The sequence below is a fragment of the Equus caballus genome, chromosome 26 (genome assembly GCF_041296265.1).
Source record: "Equus caballus isolate H_3958 breed thoroughbred chromosome 26, TB-T2T, whole genome shotgun sequence".
Classification (NCBI taxonomy): Eukaryota; Metazoa; Chordata; class Mammalia; order Perissodactyla; family Equidae; genus Equus; species Equus caballus.
Window position 1 is genome coordinate 40586825 of NC_091709.1, and position 16734 is coordinate 40603558.

General features: G+C 44.9%; 1 protein-coding gene and 1 long non-coding RNA gene across 21 annotated transcripts in view; one reads left to right on the forward strand and one right to left on the reverse strand.

Moving 5' to 3' along the window:
* Window positions 1–1155: 1155 nt before the first annotated feature.
* LOC111770807 (uncharacterized) lies at window positions 1156–3388 on the reverse strand. The gene is made up of 2 exons (XR_002804230.2): window positions 1435–3388; window positions 1156–1348 (listed from the first exon to the last, which is right to left on the reverse strand). It is a non-coding gene; the product is annotated as an uncharacterized lncRNA (long non-coding RNA).
* A 147-nt stretch (window positions 3389–3535) lies between these two features.
* The window catches only part of DYRK1A (dual specificity tyrosine phosphorylation regulated kinase 1A), a 134604-nt gene continuing 121405 nt past the window's right edge, over window positions 3536–16734 (forward strand). For 4 of the 20 annotated variants that reach the window (XM_023630146.2, XM_023630148.2, XM_023630144.2 and 1 more), the window contains exon 1: window positions 5302–5441. The gene's annotated coding sequence lies outside the window, so the exon portion shown is untranslated. Of the gene's footprint in view, window positions 3993–4206; window positions 4580–5301; window positions 5442–5825; window positions 6428–16734 lie in introns of those variants that run through there. The other 16 variants (XM_070252315.1, XM_070252323.1, XM_023630145.2 and 13 more) reach the window with 16 other exon arrangements.

Sequence of the window (16734 nt, forward strand, 5' to 3'; positions counted from 1 at the left end):
GGCCACAGATAAACTGACAGGATGGATGGCAGGTGTTGGTTGATATCACATACTAGCCTAACAACAGCATATGACAGCCTTTTAGTTTTCTTTTTTTCTTTTTTTTGCAGTTAAAAAAGAAATCGATAAAAAAATGACACTTTCCCCTTTCTCCTCCAAATAGGCATGGAATATACACAGGCAGGCACAGGTAGCCAATAAACATATATAAAAAGAGAGGACACTAAATGGTCAAAGAAATGCAAAGTAAAACAAGAGAGTGTAGTAGAGTGTGGGGAAAAGTCATTCTCACGTACTACTTTTAGGAGTGCAAATTGGTGAAATCATTTCTGAGGGCTATTTTGGCAACATGAATCAAAGCATTTTAAGGATGTATGCCCTTATCCTGAGGAAATGACTGGGTGGGCGTGTAAAATGTGTATATACGATGTTTACGCAGCTTTATTTGCAACAACAAACGAAAAAGAGGAACCCGTCTTTAAAAATGGAGGAGCAGCTAAACGACTTATGGCCCATTCAGCTGAGGGAATACTTGTAGCCGTTAGAATAGTTATCTAAATTTCAGTTGATTAACACAAAAATGTGTTCATAATTGTAAGTTAAAAAAGGCATAAAACATATCTATATGTATTGGATGTGTGTGTGTGCTCATGTCTCTCTAAGAAAGTCTAGAAAGATATTTGCCAATATGAAGAGATTAATAAGGTTTATCTCTGGGTGATATCTATGAATAATCTTTACCTCTTTATTGTTTTCCACATTATAAAATTGTTTATAATGACCATATATTGCTTTTACTTCTTCTTCTTCTTCTTTTTTTGGTGAGGGAGATTGGCCCTGAGCTAACATCTGTTGCCAATCTTCCTTTTTGCTAGAGGAAGATGGTTCCTGAGCTAACATCTGTGCCAATCTTCCTCTGCTTTGTATATGGGATGCTGCCACAGCATGGCTTGATGAGCGGTGTGTAGGTCTGCGCCCGGGATCCAAACCTGAAAACCCCAGGCCGCCGAAGCAGAGTGCATGAGCTTAACCACTAGGCGACCAGGCTGGTGCCTACTTTGACTTCTTGTTTTTGGATCTCAGGTGTAGAGAACTGAGCATTAACTTCCTGCTTCACAGCATACCACCATTGTCAGTTTAAATAAGGCCCCTCTCTTGTGTTAATTTATTGTTTATTTCTAATTTGTTTGATAAACGTGAATTACTGTTAAAATCAGAACAAACAATAAAGCTTGTACAAAGGGAGCAACCAAGGGCCTTCACTCAGAAGTCTGTGAGAAGAGCGAGGGTGTCAGCTTCCGGCCACACGGCTGTCCAGGGATGAATTGTAAACTGTTCACCTTCTCACCTGGTGTGAAGGGCAGAGGTATTGGTTAGTTAGTTTGTACTTGGAATGTTGGGGTTATAACTCCCAGCCGGGTACCAACTACTCACCTTTCGGGTTTAGTATAGCGCACCAGCATGAGCGGGAATGAACAGGTGTGGAACCAACGAGAAGAACCGGGCTTGGCTTAAACCTTGGCTTGAATCTGTGTGCTAGTCTGCAGTGGCCGCCGTTACAAAGTACCACAGACCAGGGGGCTTCAACAACAGAGATTTAGCGTCTCACAGTTCTGGAGGCCAGAAGTCCAAAATCAGGGTGTCGGTGGTTCCCTCTGATAGCTGTGAGGCAGAATTTGCTCCCAACCTCCCTCCTGGCTCCCGGCAGCCCCAGGTGCTCCTTGGGTGCCGCTGGTGTTCTCCCTGTGTCCTCACACCGTCTTCCTTCTGTCTGTGTGTGTCTGTCTCTGGGTCCAGATTTCTTCTTTTTAAAAGGACACCGGGCATATTGGATTAGGGTTCACTCTCATGTCCTCATCTTGATTACTGCTGTAAAGACTCTATTTCCAAATAATCTTGGATCATCTTGGTGTGATGGAAAGAACATGCGCTTTGCAATTACATTGGGTTTGAATCTTGGCTTCACCACTTACTGGTGGTATGACCTTGGGAAGGTCATTTAACTACTCAGGACTTGTTTTCTCATCCATATAATGGGTATGTAACGTTGTTGTGAGGACTAGAGATACTTTAGAATGTACCAGAGAAGCGGAGGCTGTTATTATCTGTGAGCTGGGGGTCTTGGCTTTTAGAGGTTAACTTCTATCAATAGATATGCATCTGTAACACATCTGTCAGTGGGTCTGATGGGGAGATTCTCAGATGACAGCAAGGATTGAATCACTGAACCTCGTCAACAATAAACGGGCATCTGTACCAGAGTCCTTCCTGCCTACATGTTCACTTGTTTGGAGCAGCATAATTTACAGGTTACTCTTTAGGTGAAGCCTATATAAAACTATTTTACGGCATTCCACCCCGGACATGACAGTTCATTGATCAATGTCGTGTGAGGCTGTCACACCGGGGGTGGGGGTAGGGGCAAGGGCGCAGCTTTCTAGATATGAAGACCATCAATGTCCTCTGTTGCTGCATGATCATAAACTCGAGATTCTGCCTCACCCTGATAATCTTCCAGATTGATTTGACTGAAGACAAGGACACATTTCTTGAGAAATTGTCACATTCTTTCCAGGTTACCTAGAAGATTAATTATGGCAGTTTCCTTCATTATCACCAATAGAAATTCGACTCAAATTTAATTTCGTGTTAAAGGATGCAAATGCTTAAGTGTTGTGTTGGAAGTGAAACTGTGGTGAATGGGGTGGGGGTGGGGAGCAGGGAGAAGACGCGCAGGAGGAAGACGTTGATTGTACAGGTGGAAGGTGAGCTTGGGCGGAGTCAAGGCAGGGCTCTCTCACCTCGGCAGGGACCCTCTTGGCCACTTCCTTCAAAGCAATCAAGTTCAGTGTGGACTTTCCCTGTGTTAGCAGGGCAATTTTGAAAGAGTTAGCAATCCAAAAGAACTTCTGACAGTCAGGGCAACGACTGCTATCACAGAGAATCAGTCCGAAGTAAGCTGTCTGCCAACCTACTTTTTGCGTAATTTACTTTAGGTTTACTCTGATTTCCTTCAGGGCCTGTGCTAATCTGAATGGTTGCCTTAGTATGTCAACGTTCTAATAACTGGAGGAGGGGCACATCGGTTGGAAATCAGTCACATAGGATAGAGACAGATATTTATTACAGTGTGGTTTTTCTTTATACCTATAAGATTGTATCTGTTGCTACTGTATTTGTGGGCAGCTTAAGAAAAACTGATATGAACACTATCATAAAATGGCAAAGTCGAGCTTAGAAATCAATAAATTAGTGACTTGCTGTAAAATGCTATCTATATAAATATCCGTTTTAGCGTCACACTTATTAAAGTCTATTTTATTAAGGTAGCTACAAAATACAATTTTTAGCCAGTGGCTGTCTGCTCATTACAAAGTAGCCAGCACAGCATGGCTACTAGCATACTTAGGTTTTCAAGCTTGGAGAGCACACCTAGCAATATTTAGCCAGGCAGAACGGGTAGATAGAATAAAAATAAACGAAAGCCAGAATGTTAATGGAGTTGTGGGCGAATTAAGAATCTAGAAGCTGAGACGGTGCGTGAAAAAGAAAAACAGGGAGTTGGACGAGAATACAGTAAGAGCTCCAAAGGATTAATTTAAGGGGCATTCCGATGGAGAAGGCAGGCTGCGCCCAGAAAGGTGGGGAGGGGTTTGAAATAGCTGGGAAAGCCTGGGAGAGCGTGCACAGCCTCCAAAACTTTCTATGATGGCTCCGTCCCTGATTTCGGAACGTCGGCATCGGTGGCTGCAAAAACCGAGCGGCATGATTTAGCCAAGGTGTCAGCCGCAGGGGCATCCCGGATTCGGGCGAAGCGTCCGGAATTCCTGAGATGTCTGACACGCGGAGGCGGCCTCCTCCCCGCCCCCAGCCGCGGCCTCCGTGGGCATTTTCCGGCGAGGGGGGCCCGCGAGCCCTCGGAAGAACAGCTCCAACGCGCGACCGTGCGCGCCCAGGCCGCCTGCCCGCGCCGCGCGCCCCCCGGGAGGAAGGTGAGAGCCCCCGGCCCGGGCGCGCGGGGTGGGCTGCGCGGGGCCCGCGCGGCCGCAGAGCCGGCCCCTCCCCCCGGCGCGGGTGGGGCTGCGGGCGCCCGACGCGGAAGCGCGGGGCTCCGGGGGCGCCGGCGCGGAGGCCGCGCGCGCTCCCCGGGCCGCAGTCGGCGCGGGCGCGGCGGGCGCGGGGCGGGGCGCGGCGCGGCCGGGAGGCGGCGGGCGCTCGCGCACAGGCCGAGCCGCCGCCTCGCCCCCCTTCCCTTCCCCTTCCCTTCCCTTCCCTCCCTCGCCCGGCCGGCCCCCTCCTCTCCCCTCCCCCGAGCGAATCACGCGCCCTCCTCTGACACTCCTAGCGGGCCCGAGCTCCGAATTTATCCTTCACGTGACCTGAGGGGGTTGGGTGGTTGGTTGGGGACCGAGGGGGAGAGGGAAAGGAGGGAACGGAATCTGCCGTTGCCCGAGCAACAGGCCCCGCCCGCCGGCTTGGGGCCGGGGGGCGGGAGGAGGACGTCAGCACGTCAGCCGGGGTTTTGCGTTTTGATTGACAGTTGCTATAGCGACCGGGTCGGTCCGTCGCCATTTTGTTGGTTGGTTTTTTTTTAAACCCTTTCGCTTCCCGCCCGAATAATAATAAAAAGCCCCATTGGAGTGAGGCGGGGGTGGCGGCGGCAAGAGCGGCGGGGGGATCCGGGGAGACTGCTGCCGTCGCTGCTGCTGATCGCGGCCCAGGTCGGGCTCAGGGAGCGGACACCCCGAGCGGGGGGTGCGGGCGCCGCCGCCGCCGCCGCCGCCGCTTCTGCTGCTGCTGCTGCTGTTCCTGCTGCTGCTGTTGGTGCCGCTGCCGCCGCCGGCGAGCGGGCGGGACCGGTGTGAGTGTGAGAGTGTGTGTGTGAGTGAGCGTGTGCGAGGGCGAGTGTGCGCGCGTGTGTGTGTGAGTGTGTGTGAGTGTCTGTCTGTCTGTGCGGGGACTCGGGGGCGGGCGGTTCGGGCTCTCCTGGCGGAGGAGCCGCCGCCGCCGCCGCCGCCGCCGCTCGGGCCCCGGCGCTTCTCGCTGCGCAGGTTTGGAGCGCGCGCCATTTTGTGAGATTTACAAAATCCTCCTCGGGAAGAAGCCGCCGGCAGCGGCCGCCGCTCGGCGCCCGGCCTCGTCGCCGCCGCCCTCCGCGCCGGCCCGGGCCGCGCGGCCCCGCCGCCGGGCGTCGGGGTCCGGGGACTGCGGTATTTGCCGGGGAGGGGGCTGTCGCCTCCCCGGCCCCGGGCGCCGCTGGAACCGCGAGCCGGAGAGAGACTGAGAAGGCTGCGGCTCGGCCGCGGAGCCGGGAGCGCCGGGGGCGGAGAGAGGCGGCCGGGGCGGCGCTGGCTGCGGAGGCCGCGGCGGGAGCGCAGCGGCGGGAGCCCGAGGCTGAGACTCACCGGAGGGAGCGGCGCGAGCGCCCCGCCATCGTCCCGGTGAGTGTCCGGCCCGGCCGCGGCCCCGCCCGGCCCGGCGCCCGGCTCCCCCCGCGGGCGGCCTGCAGCCGGGCCCGCGCCGAGGCCGGCCGGGCGGAGGGAGGGACCTGCCATTTTAGGAGGAGGCGCCGCGGCCCGGGGCCGGCCGCCGGGGGAGGGAGCCCGCCGGGCCCGGTCCCGGAGGAGAGGCGGGTGCGAGCGGAGGGAAAGTTCGGAGGGTGGGAGCGGGGGCCGCGGCCTCCGGGGAGCCGGGGCCCGGGGGCCGGAGAGAGCGCCAGACCTTCACTGGTCGCCCGAGCGGAGGGGAGGAGGTTGTCTTCTTCCTCCTCCTCCTCCTCCTCCTCTTCCTCCTCATCCTCTTCCCCCAGCTCCTCCCTCGTCCCTCCTCTCGGTCCCCACCAGTGTGGGAACCGCCGGGGTTCTCCGCAAGGACAATGCACGGGTTAAGAAAATGGGGCCGGCTGCTGGGCGAGGCGCCGGGGAAGGTCGGGCGGCCGGCGCCGCCGCGGCCCTTCGGGGTGTGCGCTGGAGCGAGGGCCCTCGGCGTGCTCGGAAGTTGTGCAGCGAGTGCAAGCGATCCTGGCCGCTCGGGAGGGAGGAATGACCTGTTTAGCAGCCGGAGGAGTCGGTGGCCGGGGATGCGTCAGTTATAATGGATAACCTGGCCATTGCCACAAAACTTCGCAAGTCTATTTGCAGGCACCAGCCCACTCTGGCTTAGACACGCCGAAGCTGGTGAAGATCTTTCACACTTGGCGAGGGGCCCCTCCCTAGTCTGAAATAGTTAAAAATGGCACAGTGAGTGAGTGACTTCAGCTACCTGTCTGTGCTTTTCGTCCAACCCTAGATTAGCTGAATTTTGTAATCTAGGTGCAGCGCTTAAATGCCAGCACCGTTTGGTTCTTGAATTCCGCCCAGGTTGTCAGAAAACACATCTTAGAACGTTGTTTTCACCCGGCATTGAAAATTAGGACGAAGAATTCCAGGTACCATTCTCAGGGTGTTAACTCGCTTATCCTACCAGTAGGAACGGTTACCCATTTTACAGATGGGAAAACTGAGCTGTGACTCATCCAAGGTCATACAGCTGGGGACTCCAGCAGCAGGAGTCTTCAGCCAGCCGGGGCTCTTAATCACTAGGTTTTAACTAGTTGTTATAAATACTGGCAAATTTTGGAGTGATCTGTGCATAATGACTCAGGGTTCTAACCTAGAGATTGTGTCCATGTATTGTGTTGAGCATGGAATTAATTTAGTGCTTTGCGGAAGTGGAAAGGAAAGACTGAGATGAGAATGAAACTTGTCAGTCTTCCCCCCTCTCCCCAAAGAAAACTCTGTAGACAGTTTTTGAATGGAAGGAATTAAAAACTATTCTTTGGTGCGTTTTGTTCTTCACACTTAATTTTAATTATAGGCATCCTTAAGTATTGATGAGTCATGAGAAAGTTTTGTGTAAAGTTATTTTTAGTCATTTTTTTAATCTTTGAATATGTAGATTTCTTCTTTACATACTTTACACATACAAAGTGCTTAGGAATGGATATATTTAATACTTTGGTGTTTGTGGTGTTTTAATAATTCGGTGGAATTACCTTTAGCTTTTGTTTTCTTGTATTTCTCGGATCTTGGTGGTTTAGTTACTTGGAGAGAATATTATTTTTGGATAGACTATAAACGTGAGAGTAGAACCAAAATTGCTAAATTTTAATTTCTAAAATTCAAGATTTTAAACTGAAGAAGATAGTTTCAAAGAAATAGCATTTAAGACAAAGATTTACTCGATTATAGTGAAGATATTTAGTATACGTGTGACTTACACTTACCCCAGAGCTTTTGGGGGATTTGCTTTGAAACAGCGGCGGTGTTTATGGTGGCTGTCCAAGTTCATTTAGACTTCAAACCTTGCCAGAAAGTTAAGGACTCCTGTCAATGTCTACACCAAGTTCTATTGTAAAACTGAGTATAAAAAGTTGATAAGTGGCCTAGACTCAGAAATTAATTATTCTAGAAGGAAGGGTCACCCCTGTGTCTGTAAGGTGAAGACACACTTCTTTAAAATGTAGAGAAGATTTAGATTTGAAGGAATGGACTTGAGTGAATGATCATTGTTGGTGGGGTGGGAGACAGACTAAGTCATCTAGTGGATCCTTGTTATTGTTAGGAATTCGGAATTTAGGTGTAAGATCATTTCCTAAACTTATTTTAAAGACATTTTGGTGGGACCTTTAGAAACTTAACAAACGTACAAAATTACTGTCCAGTGAGGCTTCAAAAATTAAGGAGTTAGTCCAGTTTTTTAGGGGCACTAACCTCCAAATTAAATGAAAATAATCTATTTTAATGCAGTGTCTTGTTTGGGAATGTGGATAGTAGAAAAAGACCCTTGGTTGGAATTTTTTTCCCCTCTAGAATATTGTCTGCCCCTTAGTTTTATTTAAAGAGAGTTTTTGTGTTTGTGACTTAAAAATATGAGGGTGGAGTAAGTGCACCAACTGGTATTTAGGGAATTTACATAGGTTTTTATAGTGCTGTGACTAGTTATCTGCAAAAGCAAAATTCAAGGTAACTTGTTATAACGCATGATATAGAGTGACATTTGGCATGCATTTTAGTTTGAAACTCTACAAAGGAAGAAGATGCTAATTTGTATTGAATCTTGGCTACTAGCTGAAAATAATTTAGAAATATAGCTTAGAAATTTAGACTGCCCAGGGATGTTTTCACGTGCATGTTTATGGTTGGCAAGAATCTGGTTACGGGAAGAAAATTTGTATAGAAGTAATTTAATTATGAGTGAGAAGGGAATTGCCATATTCGTGACATTAAAAATAAGATTAACAGAAGAGGGGGCTTCATTTGTGACTTTCTTGGTATTTGTGATAAGGTGCGTGTCAGTTTTTCGTTGCTTTAGCATTAGCTTTTCTCTTACTTCAGAGAACTTTCAGATTTCTTATACACACACCCACACCCCCGAGCAATTTCTCTTTTGTCCCTCAAGGAAAAACTTGAACCATCTGAACCTAGCAGACCCCCAAAACTTCCAGAAAGTCTTTATAAAGAACTTGGCTCTTCTCTCCCAAAATTTTATTAGTCTTCTAATTTTGTTGTATTCCTTGTCAGTAATTTAAACTTACAGCTAAGGATCTCTACTTTCTGTTGAGTGCTTTGGTGCTTTTACCTCCAGATACTCATGTATATTTTCTATTGAGAAGTAAAGATAGTAGTTGATACCATCGAAGTGGTCACCTGAAACTTGATAGTGACTCGGTTTGCCCTTTCAAAGTGAATTGAGTGACGCGTACCTTACGCATACACCTTGTATATACATAGTGGTTATGCCTTTTAAAAGATTTCTTGCCATATATTATTTTGACCGTAGGGCAATGTTTTGATGGCTAGAGAAATTGTGGTAGTTCATAACCCAAGGTTTGTACAGTTTTGGATTAAAAATTTTGGAGGCTTAAATTTGTGTTTAATTACTTGGACAGAAATCATGAGACTATTTTAAATTACCTAAAATTTCTCCTCAGTTGCCCTTAAATGAAAAAATCTTTTGAAATCTTGCCTTATGTCAATGCTACAATGTTAGGCTGAAGTTTAAAGTAAAGTTTACTTACCATTGGTTATGTGAAAGTGAAGTGTTGACTTCTCATGACTAAAATAATTAATTTAAGGTTCACATTAGGTTATTAAAGACAAGTCCTGTTTCCTAACCTAGTGTCTATGGGCAGCCTTAGTTCCATTTTTTTGGTATATGAAAACAAAATGATTTGGAAATATTGTATAAATGAGCTAAATATTTTTAAAAAGCTATACTTTTCCTTTGAAGTCCTACTTCCAGAGTTGTAGACCAAGTTAAAGTTTTTATTGGAGATGATAACTCACAGTACATTGAGCATCTTAAGTGGTGGCGTACTTTTTGCTAATACAGAACCATTTCGGCTTCTTGGCACTTGATTCTTCTACCAGAGCTATGTGCCCTCTCTTCTAGAAGGTGATTTTTAAAAGTTTGTATTACTGTTAAAGTTTTGAAAGATACATATTTTTTGTTTGAGGGACATGTGCTCGTATCTAAGAAACAGTGCGTAACAGCTTAAAATGTATGTTTACTCTTTTTTTTTTTTGAAGATTTTATTTATTTTTCCTTCTTCTCTCCAAAGCCCCCCAGCACATAGTTGTATATTTTTAGTTGTGGGTCCTTCTAGTTGTGGCACGTGGGACGCTGCCTCAGCGTGGCATGATGAGCGGTGCTGGGTCTGCACCCAGGATTCGAACCAGTGAAACCCTGGGCCACCTAAGCAGAGCATGCAAACTTAACCACTTGGCCACGGGGCTGGCCCCTGTATGTTTACTCTTGATGAATTGTTTTTGAGTTTTCTCTCTCCAATAATTGAAATGCTTGTTTAAATTGATTTTGTGGGAGGAGGCTTAGTGAATTGGTTTAACGTGGAGTTCAATATCACCTCTATTTTAAATAACATTCCCTGTTCATTAAATAGCCCCCTAATTTTTCTAAGTATATAAAACGCCCAATGACAGCTGTTTTTTTCTTTTTTTTAAGTTTTGCGGATATTTGTGATTAAGGTTGGCATCTTAGCACATGCGTTTGGGTAAAAAGAGCTCCAACCATGACATCTGTCCAAAGTCTACTTGATATCTATTTAGAGACAGCAGTTGAGGCGGCATGATGCTATGGAGAGAGTACTCACCTGTGGGATGGTGCTGGGCACAGGCTTCAGAGTTAGGCAGATCTGGAGTCTTAACCGGTCCTGCTGCTCTGGCAGTGTGGACTTGAGGCACAGTGATGTCGCTAAGTATCCATTTCTTCTGTAAAATGGGGCTCATGCTGCTTACCAGAGAGTTCTTGTGAAGGCCGAGATCACGCATATAAATTTCTTAGTAGCTTTCTTCTCCCCCTTCTCCCTCCTTTCCTCTTGCTTATGGTCTTAGCCATGAATGCCACTTCTTTAGAGAGGCCTTCCCCAAACCCCCAGTCTAGGTAAGGTTCCTTGGCTCTGCATTCTTACAGGGCTTTCTGCTTTTTTTCACAGCCCTTATTGCACATAGGTATATATTTATTCATATATATTCATATATATAGTTATTCATTTAATATCTCTTCTTCCTTTCTCCATTACATCGTAAGGTCCATCTGGACAGGAATAATTTTTTCTTGCTTATGCCTGTGACTCCAGTGCCTGGCACCTAGCAGGGATAGATAAATATGTGCACAGAATGATAGAATGAAGAACCTGTCTGCTGAATCTTGCCTGAGTAGCACAAACTTGGGCAAAGTAGCTTCTCTGAGCTTTAGAGTCTTATATGCCAAATGCATATGGCACAGCTGCCCTGTCCAGGATTTTGAGAATGTGAAATGAGATACTGAAATGAGGTGCTTTGCAAAAGCGTAGAATGCCTTATAAATATAAGTTGGTATAGTAGCGATAATTTCAGTAGAGGGATTACCCAAGAACTTGTAATTAGAGTTTCAGCTTTACTCGGTTCATAAGTAACTATTGTTTAATATGTGTTATAAATTTAAACTTTCTGTATGCATTAGTTAGAACACAAGATTGAGCCTATGTTCTGACTAATACAGTGACTTAAACAAGAAATTCATTTCTCTCTTAGAGTAGTCTAAGGTTGACGTGGTGGCCCCATGACGTGGGGGACCTTGGTTCCTCTGTTCTGTTGCTTGCTTATGATTAAGGAGATACCATTTCTGGTATAGTACGAGACAGCTCACCACCACGTCCACGGTCCAGGAACAGGATGTGGGGAAGGCACATCCCCTCCCTTTAAAGACAAGCCTGGAAGTTGCATACATGACTTCTGTTTACACTTGTTGGTCAGAACTTAGTCAGGTGGCCACATTTAGCTGCAGAGGAGGCTGGGATATATGGTCTTTGGTAGGGTGGGTGACTATTTTGCTGAAGCTGTTTGTACTGAAAAAGAGGAGAATGGGGGATTATGAGACATTGCCTGTCAGACTTTCAAATGTTTTGGAAGAAACTGGCAGAAATAAACTTTGAAGAGACAACTTACTGCATTAAGTAATAAGTTTTATTTTCTTCTTTTTTTTTTTTTAAAGATTTTATTTTTTCCTTTTTCTCCCCAAAGCCCCCCGGTACATAGTTGTATATTCTTCGTTGTGGGTCCTTCTAGTTGTGGTATGTGGGACGCTGCCTCAGCATGGTTTGATGAGCAGTGCCATGTCTGCGCCCAGGATTCGAACCAGTGAAACACTGGGCCGCCTGCAGCGGAGCACGCGAACTTAACCGCTCGGCCACGGGACCAGCCCCTAAATTTTATTTTCCATATCTGGTCATTAGTCTTTTGAACTATGTGTGCAAATTCAAACAGATCATTAGTATTCAGTATATACAATATATATATATATAGTCAGATAAGAAAAAAATGTAGCTAAACTTCTGGTAGTAAAGGAATTTTGGGTTTAATAGCATATTATCTTACAGTATTTCCTGATAGAAGCATGACTCTTGATTGCTTTGGCTACATTGTATATAAAGAATATTTGGAATCTAAGCTTTTGGATTTAGTTTTAATAGTCTCCTAGACTATACTGTATGTATTCCTGCTCATATCCTCAGCAAACAGTCCTAGAATGACACTTGAATCTTGTCTTGTTTTCAGTAAATGTTTGGGTGCCTGAAGTCTCAAGGGGGTGATAGCAGTCATGTTTAAAAATACATTTACTATCCTGGTCTTCCTCTTTAATTTCTGAGGTCTTGAAAAAAGAGGAACATCTGGGTTCCTTTGAACTATAGAGTATTATTAGGTCTAGCAGAGATCTGAGAAACTAATGGTTCTCAAACAGTCTTGGGGAACTTGGCAAAGTTCTGGGATTCCCAAGCTCAGGTGCTTCTCTTTCTGCAGGTTTGGGGTGATGCTCTGGAGTCTCTTAGTTGGGACTCCAGGTAACCCTGATGCAGTAGAAACATTTTGAGAAGCATTGCTGTAGTTCATCCCCCTCACTTTAGAGAGGGAAATGGATGCAAAGAAAGAAATGACTAACCAGCGCCTCAGAATAAGCAGGCCTGGGCCTAGCGTATGTTTTCTTGACTCCTGCTTCTTTGTACTTTCTGCAAAAGAGGGGGCAGAGGACCGAGTACCACTGCATGAGAACTTTATAGGGATAACTGTCTTTCTCAAATATATGTTGCTTTTTATATGTGAGCTCATGGGTAGTGAATGGTTGGCTCACTTAATTGTCCTTTCAGCCCCTTAGAAAAATAGTCTGAGTTAGTCAAATGAATGTTTAAAGGTGGGAGTTGGGGTTTTACATGAGGTATAGTTAGTGTCAGTGCTGTAGTAGGTAGAGTAGTATATGTACAGCATTGGGGTAGATGATGGCTAGGTGCCTAATAGGCATGATGAGAAGGAACAAAGGTAGGTCTTCTCCCCAAATGATTACTTTCTTTTCATCTGGTTTGCTTGTAGTTCTCACTGTTGCATTCATTCCTTTAGATTAAGGTAAAAACTAGATTCCCTAATTTAAAATGGAAATATTCCCAGGGGAATATCCTTTATCTGTTATCAGGTTAACACTTTATTTTTATCAATTAGCTGGCTGTTTTAAAAATTGGAGATTAGCACCTGCACTAACAGGAGAGCTTTTTGGAAAGGGGAGGAAAGAGGAGAGCACATGTGCCCTTGCCTGAGGACAGTGAAGGGCATGTTTAAGAAATGTCAGCTTGGAGTATAGTCCTGGAAAGGTTCATGGAGGCTTCTCTGGTGGCCTGAGCTTGGTAGCATTAGACTGGCACTTGCTGGCTTCTTGTCACTAGGAGTGTTGGTAATGGGACTGTGGATAATTTTGCTGAGGACCCACTGGACTTGATTGAATAACTCTTGGAATGGAAGGAGTGTCCTTTTTTTTTTTTTGGTGCTAGGAAAGATTGGCTCTGAACTAACGTCTGTTGCTAATCTTTCCCCCCCCCCCTTTTTTTTGGTCCCCAAAGCCCTAGTACATAGCTGTATATTTTAGTTGCAAGTCCTTCTAGTTCTTCTCTGTGAGCTGCTGGCACAGCATGGCTACTGACAGACGGGTGGTGTGGTTCTGCAACCGGGAACTAAACTTGGGTGCCAAAGCACAGCATGCTGAACTTCAACCGCTAGGCCATCAGGGCTGGCTCAAGGAGTGTCGTTTTTTTCTTAGTGTTTTTCATCTGTTTAGGGCTCCTATTTGAGCAGTCCTCCAACATATCAAACATGTAAAGTATTGTTCTGATCACCTAGAGAATTTTAGTTTTTAAAGATCGAGTAATATATACTCATGGTTTAAAAAAAAAAAAGATCAAGCCCCATAGAATGGTGTCAAACCACCCTCCCTGCATGCCCCATAGATGACAGCTGTTCAGTTTTTCCTACCAGAAATGTCCTATGTATGTATATATAGATATACAATTGTCTATATAGTAAACATTTAATATGTGTTACAAAACTTTATGTTTAATATGATCCTATTTGTTTTTTTTGAAGTGCATAGACATTGTGGTGCGTGTGTATGTGTACACAGTGTCTGTGCACTTAAAATCAAAAGCAAATGGGATCATGCTAAACAATTTTGTAACTTACACTTCTAGATCTCTCTTAGAAATATGCCACCTCAGCTGATAGAGTTTCCCTGTTGTTTTTAATGGTTGGGAAGTGTTCCATGTTATGGATGTACACAATTTAGTCAGTCTCTATTAAAGAGCATTTAAGTTTTCATGTGTTTGCTATTTTAAACAATGCTGCAGTGTGCATCCTTGTACGTATAACTGTGTTCTGTGAGTGTAGGTCATAGGATATATATGTATAAGGGAGATTGCTGCTTCACTAGGTTTATGCACATTTGAATATGTATTGCCAACTTGTCTTCCAAAAAGCACCAGTTTATACCTCATCAGCAGTGTCTTGAGTTCGCAGAGCTTCCCAATCTCACCAGCACTGGTGTTATCAAAGTTGTAAATCTTTGTCAGTTTAATAGGTGAATAATGATGTCTAGTTGTTTGGATTTACATTTCTTTAATTATGAGTGAATTTGAACATCTTAAGTTGTATTATGTCTTGTTCTTAAAATATTCTTTGTTAGACATACAGTTAAAAATATTTTCTGATTTTCCTGTATTTCTTTATTCTGTTGAATGAAAAACTGATGTTTTGCTTAGTTGTAAATGCTTGTAATTGTAAATGCTTTGATAAATTGTAAAAGGGGATTCTTGTTCCTCTTCAGTTGACTAAACATTTGACTGTCTTAAAAAACATGTGAATTATGGTGGTGGAAGCTTTAGCTACAAAAGTGAGAAGATTTGGTTACCTCTCCTGTTAGTGTTGAGATAGTTGTGTATATACAGGCAAGATGAGCACAGGTACGACCATGGCTGCGCACAGTTGGAGGTATTGATATGCGCAAGACAGTTCTGGGGAGTTGCGCATGCCTTATGGAGGAAGTGGGACTAGATCTTGGTCTTGAAGAATGGATAGGCTTTTTATAGTGGAACCTGAGGAACTGACAGTCCGCTGGAGGAGGTCATGTGGGCAGCCTTTGCTGGTGGGGTAAGTGAAAGGTGACTTTGGAGAATGACAGAGTTGTGTGCCTGGAGAATGAGAGAGAGAGAGAGTGGTATGCTAGGGGAGGGATAGGGAGAGCTGCAGTGAGAACAGAGATTGAAGGAGCTTAAATGTTATGAGGAATTTGAAATTGGGGCAGTTGAAGGTTTTTCAGCAGGGCAATAACGACAAATCTGTGGGTTAGGGAAATGACACTGAGGAGGGCTGGGAAGGAAAAGGAGAGGTAAAAAGTAGAAGACAGGTAGAAGAGCCAAGTTTGGAACACCTTAAAAAGGTCTTAAATTATTTAATTTTCAGCAGAACAAAGTGAGTATTTCTGGATTCAGACAGCAGTGTGGCCAAGTTTTTGGAGATAGAAAGGAGAGAATTAAACTTTGGTGGCAGTATAGTAAAAGGTTGTAGGAGTGGAATGGTTGGTTTGATGGGACGACAGTCGAGAGTATTTCCTACTGAGGACCTGAAGGAACTGTGGAAGAAAAGAAGAGAATTATTATCGTAGTTCAAACCTTCCGTTAGGGACAGGTGGAAATAATTTGTAGCACCATTAAAGATGAGCTAAAAAATGGAGCGGTGGGAGAAGGCAGTGTTAGAAGCTCTGATTGGAAAGGAAAAGGTTGTATCATAATTCATGGTTTGAAAAGTATAGAGTTAGCTGAACATGTGAGAGTTTAATGTGTTCTGAGTGCCTTAGTATTTTCCTGAAAAATAGCATATTCTGTTTATTTTCACATGTCCCCTTATTTGGAGACCAATCATCTAAAAGGCGTTTATCTTGTAAGGTGGATAGAATTATTTCTGGAGTAGCTGCTAGTGCCCACCGTGGAACTAGAGCGTGGGAATCCCTGCTGGAATGTCAGTGCCGTCACGGAAGTTGTGTTCCGCTGGGGATCTCTGGGAGTCTGGAGTGGGCTTACGCACTCAGTCTCCAGTAGACATAGATTTTCCTTAAAGGGAACACAGTCTACGAAGTTGAATAATTTTTGATGTTGCTTTTTGAAGGTCATAATTTTTGTCTCATTTTGGCAGTTAATTTTGAGTCAAAGTTTATTTGTATATAAATAAGACTCCAGTCCTTAAGACAAGTACTGTCTGCTGAAAAATTTGTTCTGATTTGATCATTTCCCCTTGAAAAGAACAACTGTCATCACAGTGGTGTTTTTCACATCATCTTTGCATCAAACACATTCATTATTGAGAGACATTACTTCTGTGGTACAGAAGATTGTTTCATAAAAGTTTTTCAAAACAGCAATGGTAAGAAAATTACTAGGATCTCATTGAGTATTTTACAATCTAATTTCACTTTTTGAATTTCCCTATAATGATTCTGTGGTACAGTTCCAAACATCAGTAAAGCTAGGTAAATTTACCTAAGAATTGGCCTGAAGGCCCACTGTTACTCAGCAGTATTAGAATCAGCTATGCAGAGGGGAGAAATTGAAGATAGGCACCTTAGGATTCCTGGGAGACAGCTTGGAGGAAGGCTGTTTGCTGAATAAGACAAAGATACAGACATCTGAAGTAAAGGATGTGGGCGTATAGGGAAGGTCAAGGAATAAGGACAGTTCAGTAGAATGGGCAGGAATGGAAGAGGGATTTGAGCACATGAATGATCAAGAATTCTTTGTCCTTTAAAAAAAACTGATGATTTATTGTGACTTCTGGGGTAAAGACCAAGCTAGTCAACAAGACCCCGTTCCTAGATGATCCGGCCCCA